Source organism: Neodiprion pinetum, chromosome 1 (assembly GCF_021155775.2).
Source record: "Neodiprion pinetum isolate iyNeoPine1 chromosome 1, iyNeoPine1.2, whole genome shotgun sequence".
Taxonomy (NCBI): domain Eukaryota; kingdom Metazoa; phylum Arthropoda; class Insecta; order Hymenoptera; family Diprionidae; genus Neodiprion; species Neodiprion pinetum.
The window spans coordinates 18,378,275-18,404,385 of NC_060232.1; the positions used below are offsets into that span (position 1 = coordinate 18,378,275).

Consider the following 26,111-nt stretch of genomic DNA (forward strand, 5'->3'; position numbering starts at 1 on the left):
AAATTAACCGATGCCGAGGGTAATTTTGACGTACTGATGCCGCTCAGCATGGTATTGGCTTTCGCTGAAAACTACCGCAAGATCGTTGTCAAAGCTAAACGTGAGTTAATTTTGACGGAATCAAAAACTGACGTCAACGCTATCATGCAAACTCAAGAGGAGGAATTCAAAATCACGATCGATACAGTGGAATGGCTGATACCGTATTTGGAACTCGTGGATCAGAAAAAAGTTGACCTACCAAATTTCATTCAGAGAGGTCCGCCCATTTTGATGAGCTTCCGCAGTTGGGAATTGTACGAATATCCCTTACTTCTCACAACATCGGAACACGTTCGGACTGTGAAAACTTCCACTCAGCTTGAAAAACCTCGGTACGTCATTTTAGGTTTCCAAACAAGTAGAAAGAACAAGACCGGCAAGAACGCAAGTCATTTTGATCATCGCAATATCACGGACGTCAAGCTATTTTCAAACTCTCAATCTTATCCGTACGGTAACCTGAACCTCAACAGAAGTCGTAATCTGTACGCGCTCCTCTACGAGATGTACGCAAACTTCCAAGCTACCTACTACGACAAGAACCCCGAGCCGTTGCTGACAAAGAGTGAATTCCTTCGAGACGTCCCCTGATTCGTTATCAACTGTTCAAAACAAAACGAATCTTTGAAGTACGGACCTGTCAACAGCCGTCTTGAATTTGAAGCTCAAGCCAACTTTCCCGCTGAAACATCGGCGTACTGCTTGATCGTTCACGATCGTATTGTCGAATACAACCCGCTCAGTGGTGGGGTGAAAAAGTTGGTATAAAAGCTGACCCGTTCCCATCATCTCGCACAGTTCAAAGATGGAGCTTATAATTGACATACGAGGCTCTCGTAGACCTTTCAACAGTACCTTCACATTAAAAGAATTGGCTATAATTTCAATCTACTCGGAAGCACCTCCATCAATGTTTTTCTTTAAGCCACCTTACGAATGGGATTGTCTGGACGTCAAATACAAAAGCCAAAATTCTTGGTTAGAACGCGATTTTCATGGTTTACCTTGGAGCTGTGGAAGCATACCGTTTGAGGAAGTTGAATGGACTATTGAAGACAGGCTGTGCAAAGCTGAAAGCGTGTACGTAAAAGGAGAAGAAAAACGAGATTGGTTGCTTAAAATTGTCCCGAAAGTTCAAATCATCGATATGCTGGACTTTGACTGTCCGTCGCTTCAAACCTTGCAAAAAACTTCAGCTGTGTCTCTAAGATGCGACGTTCATACAATACCCAACGCAATCTGTGCAGCACAAAACGTTTTGATACTTCAAAATTGGCTACAAAATCATCATACTGTTCGGATGGCGAGGGTGTACGATTTGTGTTACTGCACAGAAGCGTCTGCAAGAACGGTCCCGCAGTCCGGGCGAATATATCATCCTGTTTATGATACTGTTGAATAGAATTTTTGTACTATCGTTGTGAAGTAATTGTCAACTGTACCCTACAAATTGTACGCAATAAAACTGTATCCTAATGAATGTTCATGAAATAATTTTACACCTTTACCTTTACCTTAGCTCTTAAGAGAGAATTTTTTCCAATACAAAGCTTATGTAAGATCCAACCTTGCTCTCCATCCTTGACCCAGCTGTACTCAAACAGAGTTATGTTTTGCATTCTTAGAGCGATAGTAATCCAACACCGCAAGTCCTTGTCTCTGAATGTACCGCAGCTATCGGTCGACCTTGCGCTCCGGTCTTGATTGAATCCATTCAAAAGTCATCTTTGAGTTCACATGACAGTTACAAGCCAAAAAAATGTCACGTGGTTGATATCAAACCGACATCCGAGTAATTGAAAAAGAATTCTCAGAACTATTAATTTTGGAATGTTGCGTGGTCGATAACGTGGGAAAGGAATGTGGGGGTGGTCGATGTTACACATCAGCAGTCCTATCGTGGGAAAAGAATGCGGGACGGGTAACCGACATCCAGGTCGAAGATGAAATTAGTCGAAAATTCCGGTCAGGAGAAGAAGTTTAATTATTTGGAAAACGTAAACATAAAAATCGACGTTTCGGCCGGGCCCTGCCGACCATCCTCAGGAAAATTTCTATAATAATTAGCAAAAAGAATGCTTCAAAACACAATTCTGAATTGAAAGCAAGGAGATACGTTCATAGGAATAGTTGTTGTTGTAAAGATAAGTGATAAATTAAACAATTGTACACATGTTTGAGTGACAATTTGAGGTTAAGCGTGAAGCATTACGGATGGCGAAAGAAAGGAAAAATACGTTTACAAGAGTTAAATTTTGGCGACTAGAGTACTTAATAAGAATGTGGAATTTGAAATGAAAAAGACATCAACTAAATTTGGACAGATTACTCACAAAATTTGACGACCAGTTCATGCTTAGGTGTTGCTAGTTCAGCATTTTGGACGGAAGTGAAGATTAGCGGAAATCGATCCGTAAATCTATGGTAATGAAGTGTGATATTGATCTATGTTCGAATATCATAGATTTCAAGGCAGATGACCAATCGGAGCAAAGGGCGCCAATATTTGAACACTAGAGAATGTTTAAGTATAAATGGCTGAGATGTTGGATATCAGTACGTTTGTTAACAGAGTTCCTTTTGTTCTTAAAGATATGAATCATTTCCTTAATAATACGTTTATACCAGTTCGGTTCTGTAGTTAGGGTTATAGAGTTGTCGAAGTCAAAATTGTGTCAAGACTTGAGGAGTGTTCTGCTAAAGCGCATCTATCAGTATCATGGAATTTAATATTAGAGCGATGGCCAGAAATTCTATTTTTTAGATGTTGTGACGTTTGTCCAATTTAACTCTTGCTACAGTCTCGACATGGTATTTTGTACACACAATTAATTTTATCTAAATTAGGAGTTACAGATTTGAGATGAGAAAAAAGAGGAAGTTTGGTAGTATTAGAGATTCTAAAAGTAATTTCAATGCCCTCGTCATTCAAAATTTTTTTGATTTGGCTAGACAGATTTTCAATGTAGGGTATAGAGATGGAGTTTTTAAATTGGTCCTTAACATTAGTTTGATTGTTGGAGTCTAAATTCCAATCAATCGAGTTGTACATTTTATCCACTCTATACTTTTTGATATCATTAATGAATTTTAAAGGGTAGCCATTAGAGATGAGAGTTGTTTCGACAAGTTTTAAATTTTTTTTGAGAAATTGAGGGTTTGAAATTTTAAGGCAGCGATCGAATAAGGCTATGGCGACAGATCTTTATGTTTTATGGGATGATTAGAATTAAAATGAATGTATCTCCCAGACCAGGCTGGTTTGTGATGCCAATCTAAAATTATAGTATCATTGTCACGTGCGGAGCGGTCTCGCACGCGACGACTTCAACCCTCTTGTTCTTACTGAGGTTTATATTTATTTTTTTGGCAGGTTAGGAGGCGAACGTCCTCTACAGGACGTTCCCTGGGAATAGGTTTGAAGGATTACAATTGAACGTGCCAATATTTTGAAGGAAGCAAAGTAAAGAAATGTTAAATGAATCAAAACTAAAAGCAGAAAAGGTGCTAAACAAGGAAGCTTACAATATTCTGGTCTTATTCTACTCACGTTCTCCCTCTCTCGCTCTCTTGCCGCTTTGGCCTCGATGATGCCGAAGTATCACACCTTCACACACTCACTTACTGGCTACACTGCTCTATAGAGTTCGTGGCTTATACAATTGCGCTTATTGCTAGCTTCAAAGACTGACGCGAGATGCTCCGGAATACCGCTTGTAGATTTAGAGGTGTTCTCGCTCTAATCGTCGGTGATTCTAAGTCTGATACTCTTCACACAGCAGCTCTGAAGGAGCCTGGGTTCCGTAGATGTCGTTCTTAGCTGCCTCTAACGGGGACTGCCTTCGCTCGCTCGTCCGACACCCTTTGGAACGTCGGGCGGCGAGCGAGTTTCCGCTGAATTTACAATTTCGAACAAAGGCTCGCCTGGCAACAGTCATCCTCGAAGCGCGTGATTTCGCGCTCGCCTCATCCCGGTGTTGATTACACCCGGGATCCGGCGGGCGCGAAGACGCTGACGTTGCTGGCTTTCCAACTACGCCGTTGCGCTTGGCTATTCCACGAACTGATCATAATAAAATATTTTGTATAGACTAACTAAAACTATGCTTCCTTGTTTCTAGAGATACTAATAATATATAAAATAATAATTGATATAATCGGTAATATATTATAGTTTTGGGTAAATATGCGGCGCTCGTGACATCATTATGGTTAATCACCATAGTGTCAAGAAAACTGATCTTACCATCTTTTTCCAACTCAATGGTGAACTGTATACGTGGGTGAAAATTGTTAAATTTATTCAGAAGGAATTGTAAGTTTTCATTCTTTACACAAGTTTTAATATCGTCTACGTAACGATAGTAAAAGGAGAGACCAAAAGGAAGATGTGAAATGATTTTTTGTTCAAAATGTTCAAGTACTAAATTCGCTACTACTGGGCTAATTGGTGAGCCCATTGCTACGCCAAAAATTTGTTGGTAAAATTTATCTTTGTAGGCAAAGTAGCATGAATCTAGACAAAGTTTGGTGGCTGCGAGGAATTCTTTTTTATTTATGTTAGTGTGAGATTTCAAGTTGGGCCAGTTTTTACTGATTATAGATATTGCTAAATTGGTTGGAATGTTGGTAAACAGTGATTTGACATCTAAGGACACCAACAGGTGTTCTGGAGGGATTGTTGTATTCCTGATTTTGTTTACAAAAGACCAAGTGTCCTTGATGTGATAGTTGGATGTACCTGTTATATTAGAGAGTACACTATAGAACAAAATCTTGAAATTTTGTAAGTAGGAGAATTGATGTTACAAACAATTTGATGTTACAACATCCAGGTCGGTAAGAAATTTCACGCCCTTCGCCGCGCCCTCTACCGCAGGCAGGTGAGCATCACATAGAGACTGTGACCTTCGGTCGGTAAAACAGCACGATTTTGACCCTCGACCGATAAGAATTGTCAGTGAGGCAGTGCGATTTTTCACCATCGACCGATACAACTGTCGGTAAGGTTGCACGTTTTTGACCTCAAGTCGGTACGGCAGAGCACGTTTCGTCTGACGAGAGTGGGGGCAACCTTCACAGGTTTGCGGCCGAGGTGCGCGGAGCGGCTCGGTCGGTAAAGAAGGTGGTTGTACTTAGAACCCCCATTGCTGTACTACTGAATCAATACTCTGAATACCTGTAAATGTACTTAATTCACTGTCACTATTAATTGAAGCTAAAAATTTTGAGGTAATATAATCGCTTAAACTTGTATTCCTACATTCGTCAATGTCTTTGAATCATCTTGAGTATTTTCATTCCCAATCGGCTCTGCAACGAGTTTTGTGGTAGATGCACATTGCATGTGATTTTCTTCTTTGATACTGACTGTTTCAGAAGCATTATTTGTTTCCACAATCGTATCGCTAGGTACGGCATTGTTATTTCGCTTCTTGATTAAAGATCGTTCATAGATGCTTTTCTTCTGAGCATCGTCGCGAGATTCTCTCTCTAATTGTAGATTGGTGTCCTCTCTTATTAAGGGAGCTTTCCAGTGTGATAGCCCGAAAAATCGCCGTTTTTCGCGATTTTTTTTTTTAAAGAAAAAATAATCTAATCGGTCTGGTTTTTTTTTGTATATTAATTGGGTATTGAAGGATACAAAACAATTTTTTAGAGATCGATTAATTTATTAATTAATATCTATAAAAATGATGAAACAATTGTTGCTAAAATCCACGTTGGGGGTCACAATTTTGATCTGAAACAAAAAACACAAAAAGATTATTGATCGGTATATAATTGGCTTTCGTGCTATGGAGGCTTTTTTTTTTTGTGCCAAAATGGCGTCGCGTCGGTTTGAACAAAAAGTATCGATTTTAGCATTTTTTTTGGCAGTTTTTTTTACAAAAAAATAGGAAGATGTCAAAAAAAAAAAAAGCTTCCATAGCACGATAAAAAATGACGTTAAGAATATTGTGTAAAAAATTTAACTCGCTAGCTTTAAAACTCTGCCCTCCAAGTTGGACACCGTTTTGAAAAATGCTGTTTCGAGAAAAACGCGTTCAAAGTTTCAAGTGAGGAAATTTTAGGTAAATCGTTTACTTACGGTCAATCAGCGATGCCAGGTCCATACAATATCCCTTTTGCTTCTTCGAAAAGATCGTGCTCAATGGATTGTTCAGTCCGACGAGCTGTCCTCGCCTCTTTGCTATCCAGGGACGCCCGGCGGTTTGCTTGGGTGATGCGCGCATTCTTGTACTTAGCGGCGAAATCTGCGGCGCTCGGCCCTATCGTGCATCCCATCGTCTCCAAAATTTTTAAAATTGGGTCTTAACCTTCATTGAAGGTGCACACAGCACACTGCGTAGCGATTTCTACTATCTGCTTGCCGCAGAATACGTGCTTTGGGGCTAGTTGCCACACACAGTGATTGAAGCTCTCGTTATTGCTTTGAGTATTCGCGCCCGTACATCGTTCTAAGAGATCCTCCGTTGTTAGATCATCTTAAATCGGCTTTAAAACTTGTTGTACGTCTTCGTCGAGTGCTGGTGGATGGGTGTACTCCTCTCCTGTGGCCTCGGCCTTGCGCCATTGCGCCAAAAAAAAAGCGGATGGCGTGCTAAATTCTTGAAAAATCACAACGCCATCCGCTTTTGTTTTTGAAAATTGAGTGTGACAAAAACAAAAGTTCGACGACTAATTTATAATAAAATTCTTGAAAAATCACAACGCCATCCACTTTTGTTTTTGAAAATTGAGTGTGACAAAAACAAAAGTTCGACGACTAATTTGCGGCTTATTTGCGGCAAATTATCAACCTAATCAGAATCACTCATGATGCTCGCTGTGCGTTATTTTGGTAGTTGGCGGGTTAAATTCTTGAAAAATCAGAACGCCATCCGCTTTTTTTTTGAAAATTGAGTGCGAAAAAAAAGTAAGTCACGCGACTAATTTACGGCTAATTAACGGCAAATTATGCAATAGTCCGAATTCACATTTTCGACAATCGGCGAGCCAAGTTCATGTACGTGCAGGTAGGAACGGGACAATAGAAATAACGATCGCACGGGCAAACGGCCGACACGGTAGCTGTAGCGCTCCGTTGCCTTCTTCCAAGAAATGCTGTACAGTAACCGAAATAATCTGAATTTCGGCATGAAAATTTCAGGGAATATTCGGAAGAGTGTATACTATCCGATAACGCAAAAAAAAAAAAATCGATTTTTTGAAAATTTCACACTGGAAAGCTCCCTTAATCCAACGGGAAGATTACGTGATGGAACAATAGTTTTCTTTAGATGCCGTATTTGATTTCCACCTTCAACGTATAATATTTAAATGTTACTTGGAATAATAACGAATATAGTTACTTCAGCGGAGACTGTGATGAAATTTTGACTATCAGTAAAAAAATGTCGTATGAAAAAATCCTTTCAACAATTTTTAGACTGTGGTAGGAGAGGTTTTGAAAAAAATTTCAGCCTCGTGCGTTGAAAATATATGCCTAAGGAATTTTAAACAGCGGTGAGCAGAATCTTTGAAAGGTTCCTTGTGCATACATTTTCGTCACAGGAGGCTGGAATTTTTTTTCAAAGCCTATACTACGATGATCTAAAAATTGCTGGAAATATTTTCTCATACAATTTATCTTAATCAATTAGGTCTTTGGCAAAAATTTCACCAGTCTCAGATTCATACAATAGTGTAGTGGAAAATAGGTTCATGTCGCTCACGTGGTGGAAAAAATCTTCTGCTGTAAAACGACGTGAGCACACTCTCATTGTGGAAGAAACTTTTTTGCCCGTTTTTGAAACTATGGGGTATGGCCATATTAGCAAGCATAAAATCATATGCAAATTCAACATTTTTTTTATATGAAAAAAACGTTTATTCGTAAAAGTAATCAAAGGTATATTAAATACATGTCTTCAACACGTTGAGCGCCGCGTCAGCCATCGCTGGCTGACACTGGACTTTCCATTTAGGCCGCGTCAACCATCGCTGGCTGACACTGAAATTACATTTAGGCTGCGTCTGCCACCGCTGGCTGACACTGACCTTTCACATAGGCCGCGAAAAACAGCTGACTGACAGCGTATAACACGATATAGAACTATAAAATTTGCACTCTTTTATGGAATTGCAGAAAATTTATTCAAAATTTACTTAATAATGACACATTACAGGATTAGTGGATTTCACTGAAGCACGGTAAACATAAAAACGGTTCTCCTTTACAGGTATTACAAAATGTGACAGCTCGCTTAGTTTTTTTCCTGGCCATTTCTCTACTATCTTTTGTTACATTTTTATCGTAATATGATTTACAGTATCTTCGTACTTTGAAAACGATTCCAGGTTTTCTCTGGAGTTGGTGTTGTTTTTTAGCCCTTCTTGCAATAAGGTCCGATGAAATGTCTTCTTTTTCACAATTCTTCCGGGATTCTGTAATACTGATTTTCTGCTTCGTAATATCTTTGTATAGAATGTAACTATTTACAACCGTAGTATTCAACAATAATTCGAAGGCTAGTTTTCTATACCATTTTGTGGACCTGCATAACGGATCGTTGTAGGAGTTCATTTGGTCGGATAAATCGACAGCCGCCTTTCCTCTGTTGTAATCTACTATAATTTTTGGCTTGAACTTGTTTCCTGATCGGCATTGAACATTCACCACTTCTGACGAGTGCCTTGTCGATAGAACTAGGATGTCCTTCTTATCTCTCCACTTCAAAATGGTTATTCCTTGATTATTTTCTTTCGCTACGATTTCTCCTCGTTCTAATTTTGTTGATATAACTTTTTGCGAATTTCCTCGTCTATTTGAACGCAATGTTCCTACTAAATGGTTGTTTTTGTGTATCTATTTTTCCGCTAATTCTAGGCTCGTGTACCAGTTATCAGTGTATAACGTGTGTCCCTTATGGAAAAGATCTCTGCAAAGAGACATTACGATGTTAGTGGGCGTAGTATTTGCTCTTTCTAAATTTTTCCTTGCGTATACACGGAGAGCATACGTATATCCCGATCCACATCACAATTTGAATATTTTGATTCCATATTTGTGACGGTTTTGTTTCAAATATTGCCTGAATATAATGCGGCCGCGAAAGGGAACCAAGGATTCATAAATACATATGTCCTCGGATGGACTGTAATCTTTTTGATAATTGGTTTCCAAAGTGTCTATAATTGGTTGTATTTTGAATAAACGATTGGAACCAATACTGTGTTAGTTGTCTACAAAATGTAGCATTCTTAGTAACAGTTCAAATCTGTTCCTCGACATTACTTTTTTCGGGAAAGATTGCATATAAGCAGGACCATTGGACCAATATTGGTGTATAGCTGGTAGTTTTACTAATTCCATCCATAGAATTAGTCCAAAAAATCTCTTTATTTCAGACTTATTTGTTTCTGTCCACTTTGTCAAGCGATGTGCGTGTCCACCTTCTAATTTCTGTACTGCATATAAGTTTGTTTGTTCGGCAATTTTCTCGAACAATTCATTTGGCACAAATAATAGATAGCTGGTTTCTACGGATATGTCTGATTCTACATGCAAGTTTTCACTTACAAACCCAGAAGGATATGTCAATGGCACAATCTTAGGCTGATTGCCCCTCGAGTCATGCTATTCTCCAACAATCTCCTCCTCTTCATCAGATGATAAAAATATATCCACTCTACGTCGTTTTTTAGGAAACCTTCTTTCACTGCTGCTGTCACTTTCATACTCTCGGATTGACATTTCGACACTCAGGGCTAAAGAAAATTTCTGTCTGCACGAGGCCAAGGATTGCAATAAACTGCTTATTCGTAATAGGAACACCGGCTACGAATCCATAATGAAAACAAAACAGACTTGGCGCGTAACGTGTCGAATGAATGAATGCATATAGGCGAGTCGTTCTAAACGTAAACACTCTTCTACTGCGATAAGAGACATTGGCCCTATAATACCAGCGCTTTTAAGTGGCGCTCGTCGTCTGATGGGGACTGCCTTCCAAATCGGCGTGGCGCTCAACGTGTTAAGTACAAAAAAAAATTTTTTTTAAATCTTTCAAAAAGAAGATGGCCGCATATAACGCATTTCCGGCGGCACATCTTTATTTATTTATTCATTTCATCCGTAAATTTGGACCTCGAACAAAATAAAAGAAATTTTCGTTATTTTATATCTAAAATTCTAGAAAAGTACGTAGGATTTTTAAAAATATTGATGTCTTCAAAAATAGCACGCATTTGAATTTGACACCTTAATTTATTTCGAATAATTTCGTATAAAATTTCTCAGAAAATGAAAATCTTTAATTGATTAAAAAACCTCTACGCACTTCTGGGCAAAATGCAATTACAAACATTGTGTCAAAATTTGAAGTCGATTGGATAAAAATTGTGGCCGTGATTTTGCATGCAGATTTAAAAAATGCTATTTTGAGATAAACGCGTTTAAGGTGTTGAGTAGTATAATAATGAGAAAACTAGCGTCCTGCTCAAATGCTTGGATGTGCCCAACTGACCGAAACAGACGTTCGACAAATCTAAACTTGTCCAGACTAGTCAGAAAACAAATGATTCCAATAACACCTGTAGTATACCTGCTCTAGTCCCCTAAAGTATCTTCCCTCTAGCTCGCTGCGGACCAGACGGCCTTGTACTAAAATTCGAAAACCAAGTACTTGGAGAACTTTCTCGGACATAATCTTTTGGGACAACATTTTTGAGGTCCTACAGAACTATTGGAAAAAAAATCGATTTTTGGAAAATTCTATAGCGGCCTAACCGCTTAATCCATACTGCTCGTCGATCAATTGCTTCTTCATTGCCGAATTTATTGATACTTCTAATTAAACTTGGCTTCGCCGGAGGAAAATGAAAAAACCTAATTGCGTCTTCTTGACACGCTTACTTGTACAATTGTACACACAGAAATATGTTTTAGCTTTACGTCGTCGTGAAGGAATCTCCGTTATTTACCGTTGTTGAAATTGTTCACGTAATTATAATGTCAAAGCTTTTTCTCAATGACTGACCACTTGACTGAGAGCCACAAGGCATTAGAGCAACCTATCCGTACTAGCTCCTAGTTTGGCCAGCAGTTGGCGCATCTACATACTCAGATTCCCAATATGTAATGGACAAGAATATCGCGATCGATGAATCGTTGATGAAATTTAAGGAACGCGTGTCTTGTAAACAATTTAATCCCTCGAAAATGGCGAAATTTTGGATTAAATTTTATAAACTGTGCGAATCAGCATCGGGCTCCTACCATAATCTTAAAATATATACAGGAAACGATAAAATAAATCATGATTACAGTGCATCTGAAACTGTTGTGATGGAGTTATTTAAATCAATACCAAATGAAGGACATACGTTATATATAGACGACTGGTATTCTTCGCCGAAACTGTTTTTAACTTTGGTTAAAAATGTAATAAATGTTCTTGTAACAGTACCTCAGTAGTCACCTAAGCCCTACTTTGAAGCCAAGATGTATTGTTGATTACAACTAGGGAATGATTGGTATTGATCACCAGGAGCAGGTACTAGCGAGTTTCGTTATGATGAGGAAATTCGTGAAAGGGGACCGAAAAATCTTTTTCTACATATGTGATATGGCACTTTTGAATTCATATATTCTGTACAAGAAAAATAATATGGCAAAGAAACAGAATGACAGCGAATATAGACTTCGAATAACTGAAGGATTAACACAAACCGTGCCATCGCAAGATTATAACAGACGAGGACCATTATCGAATGGAAATATACCAATAAGACTACAGGCGCAACATTGGGGTCACTTTTCGAAGCATATAAGTATACAGACCCCACGCCATTGAAAAAAAAATCCAACGAGAGCTGTAAAGTATGTACGAAACATAATAAAAGAATTGAAACGATGCGGGAATGTAAAATTTGCCGAGTTTCATTACATGTACCTCATTGTTTTGAAAGATATCACACAGTTGAAGACTACTAATTTTCTACGAGTTTTTTCAAAACATAATTAATTAAGTATGTTTCGTTAACCTGGTCAAATTATGTGAACTATATTACTTATATTAAAATACTTGAGTGTTAATTTGAAAATTTTTATTAATTGATTATCCGCTTTGAAATAATAAATTATTTTTGTTCACTGACCAATTGATCATGATTTCGCTCAACATTGCTTCGAAGTACTAGTTTCGTCCATACGTAGTTTATTATTTCACAATTCCTTTTGCTGAGCTGAAATGTACATGTCATAAAAAGTAAACATTTTGCGCAAGTTTGAGCACACGCCTAAATAGTTGAATGGCTCGGCGCGCGACCGACGTTCTTCTTAACTATGGCCCGCGCAATCGAAAGCTAGCGCGTAGTCCAAGGAGTTAAGGCAGAGACAAATTCCCCTGAACAAAGGGAGGCTCATTGAAGAAAATTTTCCTGAACGGCTTATTTAGAACCTGTCTGATGAGTTTCCCAATGGGAAAGTTGATTACGACACAACATGTCCGGTGTACATGGCAAACTCCGAAAGTCGTCATTGAACCTGAAGAAACCGATGTAGAAACCGATGTAGAAACTGATGTTTTAATGGACCACGAGGGCAACATTGAGGAAGAAATCACCGGAAAAATAAAAAAAGACTTGTCTTCATTGTCAAATCGACAGCATCTATCGTTACGTACAAAATTAATTCTTTGGATTGATGAGTTAATGAATGAAGAGAGTTGAATTGAAAACCTTAACATCACTGTTAGAGATATTGCAAACTAAAGGTCATACCGTTTTACCAAGCGATGCAGGAACCTTAATAAAAATATCTGGCAAAACAAAACTTTCCCGGAGATCAGGAGGGCAGTATCACCATTACGGATCAGAGAAGGGAATTAATCCAAGCTACAGAGATTTAGAGTAGGCATTTTGTGTAAAAAGTGTTAGAAGAAAACCAGCTGCGCCATTGTTTGTAAAATAGTTCCATATGATATAGTGAGATGTTTTTCACTCGACTTTATTATTTATCACTTTTTTATTAACAATTTTATGCAAAAAATCGCGTTTTTTTCAGTTTTTTGCTTATAAAATTGAAACTATCACAGCAATCGTGATGGTGTCATTAGTAAAATTGTAGAAAATGAAAAGACGAACAAAATGATCGGACGACTCGATCGGACTCGTAGTTTAAGAGAAAATCGGAAAAGACAGCCCAAAATGGAGTTTTTTCAAAAATTCATAACTTAGTTATTTTTCAAGTTGTAGCGTAGATCCTCCGGTCAGTATTAGTTATTGATATAAAATTTATATGTGCGAAGAGCAGGAACTGTCCGATGCATAGTTTTTGATATGTGGCCATTTGAATATTTTACTATGCAATTTTCCAGCAGACCTGAATGCGACAGGTATGGTCCGATTTCAATTTCCCAAAAAGAATTTGAAAGTAGAATTCTCATACTACAAAACGTTTATCTTGGTTTTTCATTAAAACGCTGAGAAATATGTTAAAAATAAGCTGAACCTCACGAAAAACGGCCGAGCGCGTGAGAGTAGTTGAAGAGTGGGGGTAGAGCAGCAAGCAAGGAGAAGCATGTATACATATATAGTAATACTGTTGCGCCACGCATATTTCACGATCTTTTCATTAGAATATTTCAGCAAGAAATAGGAATATCTGTCCTCATTTTTTTTTTTGTTTCCGGGGTATTTCGGTCCGAGAAACACGATTCTCCAATCAAATCGTTCGAAAAACAAACAGGCGATCAACAATTCTACTTTTTTTGCTATATTCTGTTATATCATTTAGAAAACATTGAAAAAAAAACGCCCATGTTGACGAAAATTTTGATGATACGAACTCAATTTGAATACCATCGAAAAAGAGAAAGTTATTGTAAAATTTTGTACTGTTTTATACGTAACAATTTGTGAAATAAATATTAATATTTTATACATCACATCCATATTAATTTTCCTCCGATATAATTCCATTCAAAGTAATGCAGCTATAAATACTATACACGTTCATAATGTTTCTAAATGATATAACAGAATATAGCCAAAAAAGTAGAATTGTTGCTCTCCAGTTCGTTTTTCGATCGATTTGATTGAGAATCGTGTTTCTCGGAACGAAATACCCCGGAAACAAAAAAAAATGAGTTCAGATATTCCTATTTTTTGCTGAAATATTCTAATGAAAAGATCGTGAAATATGCGTGGCGCAACAGTATTACTATATATGTATACATGCTTCTCCTTGCTTGCTGCTCTACCCCCACTCTTCAACTACTCTCACGCGCTCGGCCGTTTTTCGTGAGGTTCAGCTTATTTTTAACATATTTCTCAGCGTTTTAATGAAAAACCAAGATAAACGTTTTGTAGTATGAGAATTCTACTTTCAAATTCTTTTTGGGAAATTGAAATCGGACCATACCTGTCGCATTCAGGTCTGCTGGAAAATTGCATAGTAAAATATTCAAATGGCCACATATCAAAAACTATGCATCGGACAGTTCCTGCTCTTCGCACATATAAATTTTATATCAATAACTAATACTGACCGGAGGGTCTACGCTACAACTTGAAAAATAACTAAGTTATGAATTTTTGAAAAAACTCCATTTTGGGCTGTCTTTTCCGATTTTCTCTTAAACTACGAGTCCGATCGAGTCGTCCGATCATTTTGTTCGTCTTTTCATTTTCTACAATTTTACTAATGACACCATCACGATTGCTGTGATAGTTTCAATTTTATAAGCAAAAAACTGAAAAAAACGCGATTTTTTGCATAAAATTGTTAATAAAAAAGTGATAAATAATAAAGTCGAGTGAAAAACATCTCACTATATCATATGGAACTATTTTACAAACAATGGCGCAGCTGGTTTTCTTCTAACACTTTTTACTTGCAAAAATCTCTGTAGCTTGGCCTTAACGTTAACATAGACGGTTTTCCTGTTTCTCAAAGCTTGAAAAGCCAATTACGGCCAGTCTTATTGTTAGTACAAATTTTCCTCAACGAGCCAACGACACCTTTTATCGTTGGTGCTTATCGTGGATACACTCAACCTCGTACAGGTCAAAATTTTTTAACATATTTTGCGTAAGAATATAAAAAATTAAATCGGAAAGGCTTCAAGTTTCAAGATGAAGTGTACCGAATGAAAATTACGGCGGTTATTTGCGATTCCCCTGCAAAAGCGTTTGTCTCATATACAAAAGGGCAAAATGGTTCTTTTGGGCGCAGTAAATGTATGTAAAGGAAATATATTTCCTTCAAATATTACCGTGCTCTCCTGAACATCGAGCGTCGGAACATTATCACTTGACACATGGTTAATTATGGCAAAGATAACCTAAAACTCAAACCTGTGATTAAGAACTGACATACTGGTTAATGAACATCAAATGTCGTTTCGTTTATTACAGGTAAGGTTTTCTTTGTAAATAATAGTTTTGAGACTTTTGAATAATGAAAATATATTTCATTCATTACAGAAACACAATTATTTTTTGATCTCTAGATGCCAAACCTCCTAATCACGTAAAGTATCCTATATGTATTCTTAAAGGCGATTAGGATAATCATCGAATGCTTTTTCTGGATCAAAACTGTCCTTTGCGCATAGATGAATCTTTTCGTCTTCGGCTAAATCCAGTCCACCACACGGGTACCTTTCCTTTCAAATCGATTCCATTATCAATGATAACACATTTCACTCTAGACTATATGAGTAGCGGAACAGTACTCTTTCTGGATACAAACACCTACATTACCGGCAAAGCTCTCACCAAACGCAAAACCTTGAAGGTTATACCCACCCTCGTCAGATAAATTCCGCTCTTCGTCGGTAAAAAAAAATTTCCAAATTATCTGTCTGTTACCACAGTTCTTACCAATACCAGAAAGTTGTGCTCTGTTTTACCATCCTAACCACGCGGGATCGAGAAACAGCATTACTCAGTGCGACCGTGAACCTTCAGACGTTCGACCGCTAATCTTAGCACGGGTCAAGTTGAGCTTCCAGAAGGTTTACAAGGTTCCAACTTCGAGAAGGTTCTCCGATAATCGAGAGGTACGACGTCGGGAAGTTCATGCAACAATCCTGAACGAATTCTTAGAATTTAGACTGACAAACAATTTTTGGAATCGTCTGACGAGTTTCGACTTGACGTTGAGCAGTCTGCGGCTAACGGATTTCGGTGTGACGTTGAATTCTGGAAAGTTCTGCAGAGTTTTTGTTTTTTGTAGCTTGTAAGGCTTCTACAAATTTCTGAAAGATTACACGTTTTTGGTGGGAGAAATAAATCTGTAAAAACTTTGAATTTCACGCCAGATATTTAATATTTGATTTGATTTATTCATCTGTAAATCAATGTTAATATTAATAAATGTTCCTAAATAAGCAAGTGCGTCACTGCTGGGCCCTTGTATACTTGAAAAGGGATCTAACTATCCAACTGCTACTTCCACAGACATTTGGAACATCTGCTGCTCGATAAAGCCAATAGTTGACTATGGAGCAATCGAGATCCCGTCCTTCGATCTCTCTTTGTGGCAACTACACTCTACTTTTAAACGTAAATACAGCTTAATTACTTTTTGATCATGTTTACTCAATTAAGTAAATCGATTTATAATAATTTTATTCACATCTGAACTCAAGAAGTGATTAAAACTGGAGGTAGGTACCCGGGTACTCCGGGTGCGCACCAACGTAGGAAAAGTTGGGTGCGCACATTAGGGTTAAAAACTTTATTATCTATGTATATTTTAATATTTTAAAAATATGTCGGCCAAAATTTCACCGGGTTAAGATTGTTACTGTAAACATGTTTTCGAAACTAATTCGTTAAATTTTGGAGGTTGTGGGACCCCAATTTACATTAGGACTAGAAAATTCGTAATAAAATTGAATTTAAGTTATCAAGAGTTTTTGTATAGATCAACCAAAAAAAGACAAAATTTACTGCTGGTTTTATTAGATATTATTGAATTAAACTTACGAGTTCTTTTCTACTATCGCGCGTCTAGGTGTTATTTGAAAGCGTCCCAGTGGATGAGTGCACGAAAATCGATTGATACACGACTGTAATAGTTGATGGTTATGTATCGATATAAGTAGGTGGTCGAAATTCGAAATTTGAAATTGATTATCATCTATTCACAAAGTTAACAGAAGTGCATATAGGTTATTTAAATTATCCATATCAGTACTTTTGTTACATGTAGAGTGTCGACCAACGTTAATCATTTCTTTAATTAAACGATGATGGTAATTATTCTCATGTGTAAAGATTTTGGGATTCTCAAAATCAAACTTGTGTCCTAACGTTAAGCTGTGGTTAGATACGGCTGATTTATTTGGATGTTTGCACTTGATGCTATACCGATGATCATTAGGTCTTTTATTTAAATATTGTGAAGGTTGACCTATATATGAATTGAAACAATCCAAACAATCAATTCGATGGACTAAATTTGAGTGAGTTAATGAAGGATCTGTATCTTTAAGCTCCGTAAACAATTTTGCTGATGTGTTTTGCGTTTTATGTACCACTTTGATGTTATATTTGTTCAAGAACCCTTTTAGATTTTTAGATAAGCCTTGAATATAAGGTAACGAGATGGTCTTGTTAAAGTTTTCACCCATGGCGTATGATTCATGTTTTTCTGCATATGAACCTGTTGGGTACGGAACCAAGGGGACACCAGTATGTTGATCTAGCTTCATTTTACATTGTACATTTAATTAGCTACACTGTAAAAAATTTTGAGGGTAAATTTACCCGTGTGGGTGGTGCAACGCCTTGTTACCTAGTCTGGGTAGAGAAATATGCCTACCCATGGGTATGTAGTTTTATTTTTTTTTTGGGTCGATAAATTTACGTAGTATGTGGGGACATAAATCAAGATTATCCTCGTTGAAGGGTAAAAATAACTCCGAGGTGAACAGAGTGGATTTTACAACCCGTGTAGGTAAATTCAATCTGCGTGATAGGTGATTTGAACTACCCGCATCAACAAATTTATGGCATTAGAAATGAATTAGTGATAGCAAATGATACATTTATTTCAAACTTATGATATTTTTCTTCGGTAGTGTTTAGGTACAGATTTACATGCTTAACCTAGGACGTAAACTATATGAATGCTATATTTATTTGGTAGTTGTTGAGTATATACATTTATATGCTCAAAATACCCTATAATCTAAATACCCCACAAGCTCCGATAATTATCAAAATCCCGCATTAACGTTTTGAATTGTGGAGAAATCATTGGTGGATTTTTGAACAACACTCCTTTTGCTGACTTTCTTCTTTCCACCCTGCTACTACTCTTTGTAGTTTCATCTCCCTTGATGTCGTAGATAGCCCTATTCATAGAGGATATACAATTTTGAATCTGACAATCTTCTTGATGGGAATTTTCCTGTCGAATGACCGAATAAAAATGAAAATCTCTGACCTTTGGAAGAATTCAAGCAGGCCACCAACTTCTTGATTTGCTATTTTACCATTCTCTTGCACTTTCATTATTTTGACTATCGCATAGCCTTCGATAATGTATTTTGGTTATCATACAGGTATTCTATACCTGTGAAATGTAATTTTTTAGCATGCTCACTCTTATTTCAATTATGTGATACCATAATAGCAGAATATAATGACAGACTCAATCCCAAAAAGGAGTATAAAGTATTGTCGCCCCTGCCAAATGTTCATTCATCTGCCGCTTCATAATACTATAACTTGAGGCTCGCTGGGAGTACCAAGGCCCATTATAATGTATATGGTATAACTGACTGCAAGTTGTAGCCTGGGAGATTACCTCATAAAAGTCCTGTTCAAATTGATGAGCCGGAGAGATGGTACGTGCTTGTGAGTCATTCAAGCAGAAGATGAGTTGTGGCTTAGCATAGTTAGCTTAAGTCTGATCGAAACAGAAGCTTTCAGAAAATCATGGATATCTAAATAGACCATTGGGATGAATGTCATATTATTAATTTTTTAGTTTGGAGCTTAGTACTTACTTGGCTTAAACGAAGGCGTGGTTTGAAAGATAAGAGTCAATGGTCAGCGCAGTAAGCTGGAACGGTTCAAAGGAAGTGCAACGTGCAAGATTACGAATCATTGTCGGCATAGCATGGCAACCTAGGGAATATTTAGAAACTCAGAGTCAAGCGTTTTAATGCAAACTATGAAAATCTGCCGAAACCTTTGGTTAGGGAGACAGACGAATAACGCATCTGCCTGGTCTATGTACTTACTAAGGTCCTTCAATAAATCATAGTAAAATGATTTCACTCAATCAGAGGGTGCGGTCCGATGAGACAATCGCAAAACTCATTTCGCCAGATGGATCCGTATTCTTGCCCACGAACCTTTGTCCATGAAATTATTTGGATTTGCAAAATTTAAAATACGTATAAATTTATACTACATATTATTATTTGTCTCTATCACTTCTTAGTTCATTTGAATCTACAATATAAATTATGGAGAAAATCATGTTGAAAAAAAAAACAAGTAATTATTTGAAGAGATTAGTCCAGTTCTGATCTGAAGGTTATAAGATAATCGCAGTAATTTAATAAATCAATTGATGGGTTGGGTGAAATTATATACTGAAAAGTGACAACGAACAAGCGTAAAAGTTGATAAATATATTTACAAAAAAATGGCAACAAAACAATTTGACAATCAATAACAAAACACAGTCATCAATCAATGAGTAAATATTATACTTGATAGCTGTAACTTGGAAACAATACTCTGATCAGTATAAAAGAAAAAAAATTTGAAAAAAGAGAAGAACTCGACGATCAGGCTGAAGCAAGTACCTTCGAACCTAACCTTAAAAAGTTAGTTTGAGAACTACATACGTGAAATAGAAGCAAACTCCACCATCTACACCAAAACATGCGTTGCTACTCGTACCCCAAACCCCAAACGCAATGTCAATTGATATCACATACCTTTATTCTCTGATGAAAAATGCAAAAAATTCCACTTGATCCACTCCACCTACTTAACCGCACACACAACGCGGAAGCGTGTCTAAACGCTTCTTGCGTATCTCCCGTCTGCGATGGAAGCGCCATCTCAGACTACGCAAAACTCAGCATAACTTGGGTGGTCACAGAAAATTTTTCACATTCTCACTTGAAACTAAACTTGAATCTGAATTATTATGTTGCCAGAATACAACTGCTGTAAATTTCGTAACGAAAATCACATCCATTTAATTTATCTACCGAAAAGATCGTTCGCGAACGCCTAAGTTTTGCCGAATTTCAGTCGGTATGCGCGTCGCACACATTATTTTATCGGTGATGCAGATAGATAATTTTACCACTTTGGGTACGTTTAGCCAAAACGCATACCCAAATGCTGAATTTACAGTTCGGCACCAAAATTTATCTGTCTGTATGCGAAAATTACGTATAACTTGGGTAGTAAAAAATGTCTGTATGGGTAGACGATCGATTGTAAAAGACCAGTGGGGAGGTAAAACTGATTTACAGTTGAATGATGAAAAATTACCTACCCATGTGACGGTTAAATTAACCCTTATTTTTTACAGTGTAGCTAGCGAGACCGCGTCGGACGAGAGGTTTATCGCGATAGCTGTGTTCTGTGTCAGACCCGCGGCAGGGCCATACGCAAGATACCTCTCTTCTAGATTTGATTTAATAAACATGACGAAAAGTGTCTCTTGATTCAATGCATGTGATATTAAAACTTGGAGAGGAAAGAGAGAAACAAATTAATACGAGATGATTGAAAAGAAAAAAACTAATTTGAACAAAAGGTCTCAAACTATTTGGCGCTGTGTTTCAGTGATTTCTTCTGTGTAAATTATAATTATGTTTTTCTGTACATCGTTCTTCTCCGTCAACGTTTCGTCTTCTTTTTTTTATTTTTCTTCTCGCACTATCAGCTTTGGAACGTGTTGTAGCTGGTCGATATGTCGTTTGTGTAAATTTCCTGTGATTATTTCTCGTACTTCGTAAGATAGTGGCCCACTCTTCTTCTCCCCTGTTGCCCCGGTCCATTTTATACCCATTTTTCTGTGTGTACGTATTCTTACACAATCTCCGATTTGTAGCGCGCGAGCCCCCGCGGGCGTATCCTTTATGATATTTGGCCTGTGGGTGTGTTGAGGTGATAGTATATCCAAGGGAGTCCGCAGTTTTCTGTTAAACATCATTTCCCCTGGTGAACTTCTCGTAGACTTCGACGGTGTCGTGTGCTGTTTTGGGAGAAGTCTGCTGATTTTTGATTCCCATTCGCCTTCCTTCAGTATTTTCAAGGACTGCTTAGTCGTTTAGACGGCCCGCTTAGCTTGCCCGTTCGAGGATAGATGATAAGGTGCGATGAAAATGAATTCGATGCCATTTCTTTTGCAGAATTTCTGCATCTCTTCGGATCTGAATGATGGATCATTATCTGATACTATAGGTTCAGAGAGACCGACCGAAGCAAAAAGTCGTTGGAGTTCACGAATGACGTTGGTCAATGTCGTTGAGGGAATGCGGTATACTTCTGTCCATTTGGTGTATGCATCCACAACGATTAGAAACGGTTGATCTCGAAATGGACCGGCAAAGTCGATGTGCAGCCGGATCCAAGGCCTATCCGGGCTTTCCCAGCGCTGTATTGGTGCTCTCGGCGGACTCGGCCGTATCTCTTGGTATTGATCACAGTTTTTGTTGCAACGATTCCTGGATGGTTTGCGTGTAGGTATCTTAGTATTTCAGATTGAAATTTTTTTGCAACGATTATTCTTGAGCCCCATAATAAACAAGCGTTTTCGATTGATAATTCGTTCCTTTTTGACCAAAAACCGTGATGTTCTTTTTCTGCTTTCTGCGGCCATGCTGTATTTAACCACAACTTTATGAGCTGAAGTGTTTCGCCCCTGTCGGTTTCATCAGCTACTTCTGCTGCTGACACGGGGTCACGCCTTCCAGCATGAGAACGTCGCCGATTTTTTCTTCCTCTTCAACTTCCTCTTCTAGCAGAAATCTTGACAAAAAATCGGCATTTCGGTGTTTTCTTGCTGGCCGATAGCTCAACTTGTAGTTGTAGGCCGATAACGCTATTTTATATCTTTTTAGTTTTGGCGATACTTGGTCTGAACTTCGATTTTTTGGTTCGAAGATTCCCAAAAATGGTTGGTGATCTGTAATCAAGGCAAACGAGCGTCCTGATAAGTATTGGTGAAAATGTGTTACTGCCTCTTTCAGCGACAGCGCTTCTCGATCAATCTGTGCATATTTCTGTTGAGCTTTGTTCAGAGTTTTTGAAAAATATGCTATTGGTTTTTCGGTTTCGTCTGGCAGCTTATGGGCAAACACGGCTCCTATTTCAATCGGCGAGACGTCGGCGGAGAGCACAATCGGTAATTTGTCGTCGAAATGTACTAAAAACCCCAATCCGATTAGTTCACTTTTTGATTTTTCAAAAGCTTTTTGTTCTTGTTCTTCCCAATTCCAATTTGAGTCGTCGTCTAACGGTCGATGGAGAGGTTCAGCAATTGTTGCCCGGTGTTCAATGAATTCTGCATAAAAGTTTATTCCCCCCAGGAAAACTTGAAGTTCGCGCTTACCTTTGGGGGCTTTCATGTTTTTTATAGCTATTACCTCGTTCTCCAGTGGCTGGACACCCTCAGTGGAAATTTGGTGGCCCAGGAAGTCCAGGAGGTTCGATCGTTATAGATGGTGGAGGACTTCAGTCAATCGTTAGTCGTATTCTTTCAAATCTCGTCCTTGTATCTTTATGTTGTCCAGATAGATTTGAATGCCAGGTATTCCTGACAATATCGTTGCCATAAATTTTTGAAAAATTCGTGGGGCTGCCGTAATGGCGTCTAACAACCGGTTGACGTTGAACAAACCTCCTGGCGTGCTGATTGTGCGAATTCTTGATGTTTCTTCATCGACGCGAAGTTGTTTATACGCGTCACGTAAATCCACTTGCGAAAAAAATTCTCGTTCGTTGAGTGTTGCTAACACTTCCTCGACCGTCGGTAGTGGATATTCAGATTCACGGATCTCTGGGTTTACCGTGGATTTGTAGTCTCCGACAACTCTTATTTTTCCGTTGGTTTTTCTCACGAACAAAACGGGTGTTGCCCAGTCGGACTGGTCGATGGGTGTCAGCATTCTTTGATTTACCATGGATTTCAATTCGTATATCGCTGCTTCTCAAAGTCCGTACGGTATTCTTCTAGATTTAATAAATTTTGGGTGAGCGTTTTCTTTCAACTCGATATGTATCGGCGTCCCATTATGCCCTTTGAGGGTTTTCAACGTGAGGTACGGAAATTTTTTTAATATGCCCTTCTCTTCGCATACACTGTGTATTCCAATCATTGCTATACCCAATTGCTCGAATCAATTTTTTCCCAGTAGATTGGGTCCCAGGCTTTCGTTTGTTTCTACTATCGGCAACACTTGTTCCTTGTTTCGATGACGCACGCTTACGTTAGTTACTCCGATTACGTCGATTGGTCTTTTTCCGTACCCGTATAGTTTGACGTGCTTTTCCAGCCAGGAGGGTTTCTTTTCCGGCCAGATTTTCCGGTAAGTTTGTTTATTCATGAGTGATTGTCGAGCTCCATTATCGACTTCGAATTGACACAGCTTTGAATTCATGTGAATTTCCTCGACGTATTCGTTCTTACTTTCCTTGCCTCGCATCGATTACACCGCGATGCTGCATGCGTAAATATCGTCATGGTCCGAGTCGCTGCTTGAGGTTTCTTCTACTTGGTGAGTTCGCGTCGATTTGTTTGGTGGCACTAGTTGTTTCTCAATCGATCGTTGTCGGGCCTTGCAGACTCTAATTAGATGCCCGACCTCGTCGCAAAAGCTACATTTTTCATTTTTATAAAAACATTTATCTTGCAAATGGTTCGACCACCCGCAGCGGTTACACGGGTCACGAGACGGTATTTGATTTGTGTCTTTTTTGTTTAGTTTGAATGTTTTATTTTTCGAAATATTTTTAATCGTTTCCGCGTCCGGTTGATTAAGTATTTTTTGTTGCTGTTTCGCCGATTTCGCGTTACTAGCTGTTTCTAGGGCTTTATCAAGCGATAATCCGTCCGGGTATGTTGTCGTTACCGATTCCTCGTGTCGTCGGCATAAGGATCTTTGAAGCTCTTCATTCCGTATTCCGCCTGATATGCATAGATAATTTCCTGTCAGGACCTGAGAATTTACAATCTACCTCTAATCTTCCTATCTCGCGAACGAAATCCTTTAGCGTTACATTTTCTTGTTGGTTTCGTTTGTGAAAGTGGATCCGAGCTAAGAGTTCGTTTATACTCTGACCGAAATGCGACTTACATTTATCAAGGATATCATTGTATTCTTTATCTTTCGGAGCAGTTGGCGAGCAGAGAGATTTTATTATCGCGTAATTTTTCGTTTCAATTGCTGTCAACAGCGTGGCCCGTTTATTTGAATCGTTGGTAATATTATTTGCGCCGAGGTAGAATTTGACTTGTTCTATATCGGCCCAGGTTTGTTTTTCTGCTTCGAACTCGGTAAGTTTACCTATGTTGGGCGCCATTACGTCAGCCAGTGTATCTCCGATTGTCCCTGCTGATACTCGTGATGTCCCCGGAATTTTATTTTTCTCCTCTGGTTCGTTCTTTTTAGTTTGCTTTGCTTGCACTTTCACAAATTCCGACAAGATCTCCCGTAATTCATCGATGTTCGTTGAGGGCTCTACGTCGATGTTATAATAGTGACAGGCTTGGATTAATGTCTCTTTTGTCTGTGCGTAAATCCACGCGTTTTTTCCTGTCGCCACGTGCTCCTCGATTTCAGTCCACTCTTCACTCATTGCCCGTTTCAATTTTAATTTTTACTTTTTACTATGCGCATTGTGTGATTCCTTTCTTTCCTCGTCGCCATTTTTTGGATACGGAACCAAAGGAACACCAGTATGTTGATCTAGCTTTATTTCACATTGTAGTACATTTACGTCGCTGAGCTAGCGAGACCGTGTCGGACGAGAGGCTTAATGCGACAGCTGTGTTCTGCGTCAGACCCGCAGCATGGCCGTACGCGACAAAACCACTATTATAAAGTTTATCAATTCTGGTGGCCGGGATGTTTTCGATTAATTTTTTTGGATAGCTATTATCGTAGAATGTGTCCTCAATTAACTTTACGTTTTTTCCCCTAAATTGTAGTTCAGCTAATTTAAAACCTGTGTCTACTAATCCTGAAACTACATCTTCTTATATGTTAAAGGGTGATGTGATGTAAAATATAAATATCTCCCAGACTAAGTGGGGTTTCTAAGCCCATCAATATTGAGAACATTGTTAATGTTGATAATATTTAAATCTAAGAAACTATTGCTATTATTAGATTGTAATTCGAAAGTAAATTGGAAATTGGAATGAAATTGGTTAAACTTTTTTACTATGTCCGTCACATTGTCTGTGTGTACAGTGGTAAGAATATCATCGACATATCTCTTGTAAAAAGGTAATTTATAGTTTAAACTTTGGATTGTTGAGTTTTCAAGTTTTACACGACTAGATTTGCAATGGCGGGGCTGATGGGAGACCCCATTGCAACACCTTGGATTTGTTGGTAAAATACCTTCTTATGTACAAAATATGTGTATGTTAAACAGAGTTCTGCCGCCTTCAAGTATTCCTCTTTTGGTAATCTAGTGTGTTTTCCAATTTCATTCCATCTATCATATATGCAACTTAAAACTGATTGTATGTGAATATTAGTAAACAGTGACGTTACATCAATCTATGTGTAGCTGGTATGTGAAATCCTCTAATTACATTCGCTGAATCCCAAGAATTTTTAACATGGAATTGAGATTTTCCTATTACTTCATTTAACGGAATTAACATACATTTAGCTAATTTTTAAGTTGGTGCACCTATATCCCTTTCAGTTATGCATTTTTCATCTGCACCGATTTCGATGAAAATTGGTACTCGGGGGTTTTCGAGGTCACTGATTACGAATCCGGCATTCGATTTCCGTAATTCAATTCTGGTTCTGATCCATTATGGTGGACGTGAAATTCCAAATACTTAT

The 26,111-nt window shown here is 38.2% G+C and overlaps 1 protein-coding gene and 1 long non-coding RNA gene across 4 annotated transcripts in view; both read right to left on the bottom strand.

Moving 5' to 3' along the window:
• Positions 1-26,111, bottom strand: part of LOC138190738 (two pore potassium channel protein sup-9-like) — a 1,051,447-nt gene that overhangs the window by 60,836 nt on the left and 964,500 nt on the right. The gene's annotated exons all lie outside the window — the stretch shown is intronic.
• On the bottom strand, positions 17,799-20,583 carry LOC124224928 (uncharacterized). Of its 3 annotated transcripts, XR_006884950.2 has the most exons (6): positions 20,001-20,583; positions 19,293-19,406; positions 19,056-19,176; positions 18,854-18,992; positions 18,491-18,619; positions 17,800-18,398 (listed from the first exon to the last, which is right to left on the bottom strand). It is a non-coding gene; the product is annotated as an uncharacterized lncRNA (long non-coding RNA). The 3 variants fall into 3 exon arrangements; XR_006884951.2 differs by having other exon boundaries at positions 17,799-18,619; positions 18,854-18,971; XR_006884949.2 differs by having other exon boundaries at positions 17,799-18,619.